Source organism: Bactrocera neohumeralis, unplaced genomic scaffold (assembly GCF_024586455.1).
Source record: "Bactrocera neohumeralis isolate Rockhampton unplaced genomic scaffold, APGP_CSIRO_Bneo_wtdbg2-racon-allhic-juicebox.fasta_v2 cluster11, whole genome shotgun sequence".
Lineage (NCBI taxonomy): Eukaryota > Metazoa > Arthropoda > Insecta > Diptera > Tephritidae > Bactrocera > Bactrocera neohumeralis.
Genome location: NW_026089624.1, coordinates 18839700 through 18841770, shown reverse-complemented (window position 1 = coordinate 18841770; position 2071 = coordinate 18839700).

Below are 2071 nucleotides of genomic sequence, written 5' to 3'. Positions count from 1 at the left end.
TGACGAAGGACAATGCGATAGTACTTCGCATGCCACTGAAGTTCGCATACTTTTCGCGAAGATTATTTCGACATATCCGCCTTTAAATTCGCGTTAATTATGGGATATGAAAAAATGACATTGCCGATGACATTTTACATTGCATTCGCTAAGAATTGGAAATGGGCAAATTTCGGTTGATACTTCCAGTGGTTTGATATCAATTTCACCTCCCTTTTGTCAATTCACTTCAACGGAAGATGAACTCATCACGAATGTTTATCCGAACATTGGCCAAATTATCGTAACTGCGATAGCTTGAGTGCACGAGCAATTTTAGCTGCCAAAATTACCGATGTTAGTGATTTAAACTGGAAGATTCAAAGTCAAGTTCCGGGAGGTTTGCGCTCATATAAATCGATCGAATGTCTTGACAAGGAAGACGAAACCGTAAATTATCCAGTGGAATTTCCAAATACCATACCAAGCCTGCCCCAGCATCATTTGCGTCTTAAAGTTGGATCTGTCATTATTATGTTTCACAATCTTCATGCGCCGAAACTGTGTAATGGAACCCGAATGATTATGACGTAGTTATCGAATACAAGGGACAGCCATTTCAGTTCAAACGTATTCAATTTCCAGGGAAAATTTCCCTTGCGTTGACAATCAACAGGACACAAGGAAATCGGGAAATGCTATGTTTTTCACACGGCCAGATATATGTGGTGTGCTGACGAGTTGGAAACCCTTCTTCTCTTTATATTTACGCACCAGAACAGAAATCAAAAAGTTATGTTTATTAAGTTGCGCTACATAAAAAAATGTAGAAAAATCGTAAATAAATCATTTTCGACAGAATATAATTTCAAATTTTTTTCATTTCAAAACACATAATTTCACGCAGGGCAACGGCTGCGGGGTCAGCTAGTCTTATATAAATTTGCTTTTTTTCGTATAACATGGGGTTGGGGTCAAAATTCTGCTTTTTTGGAAATTCTGCATTCATAATTCCGGAAGTCGGAATACCGGGAATCAAAGTTATGGAAGTCAATATTCTGAATTCAAAATGGACTGAAATTTCTAAATTGCAAAATTCGAATGGCAAAATTTTGAATGGCAAAATTTTGTAATTAGTGATTAAAAAGGCGTGTTGATAACAAAAAAAGAGCGCACTTTTTTGTTATCAACACGCATTTTTAATCATTAATTACAGAATTTTGCCATTCTGTAATCATATGTTTTATTGCCTAGTAAGTAGTTTTTTACAATTGCATGATTGTATTTGTTATTGTTATTGTTATTTCTTTGTTTGTTGTTGTTCATTTACTTTTTTGTACTACCATGATTTTATTTGTTATTGTTATTGCTTTGTTTGTTGTTCTTCATTTACTTTTTTGTACTACCATAATGATTTAGTTTACTATGTACCTACATATACATACATACATATATGTACTGACTAAGCAATGTGTTACTGCAATTTCATTAATAAAAACGTGCTAAATATTTTTGTGAAATGATGGGAAATATAACTGTGGTGAAGTCTAATAAAGGAAAAGACATGTTAAACGTCGACGGCTACTTCTTCTATGTATTTGGAACGAAAAAATAAGAAAACATTTAACTGGACTTGTTCTGAACGAATTAAAAACAAATGTACCGTGCGTATTGTCACACAATTCGATGGCTGTGAACATGTTATACGAAAAAAAAGAAATGAACATTCTCATGATCCATTAATGTAGTATCTATTTGATCTTTATTTGTTAATAATGTTGTTTTTTATCTTTCCGATAAACATGTTTGAATTTTGGAACTATTTTGGAGGTTATGTTTTGTTTCTCGTTATATTATCTAACATATATATATATATCGAACAGAAAATTGCATTGGGCACTTGCACGAGATGAGTGTACAATGGCGAATAAAAATTACTAGAAGCATTTAATCGAACAATGCAAGATTTACGTGGTAACCAACAGCTTTTTGGTGGTGCTTTAATATTACTGTCAGGGAATTTTCGACAAACATTGCCTGTCATTCCTCGGCCAACTCCTGCTGATGAAATAAATGCCTGTTTGAAGTCATC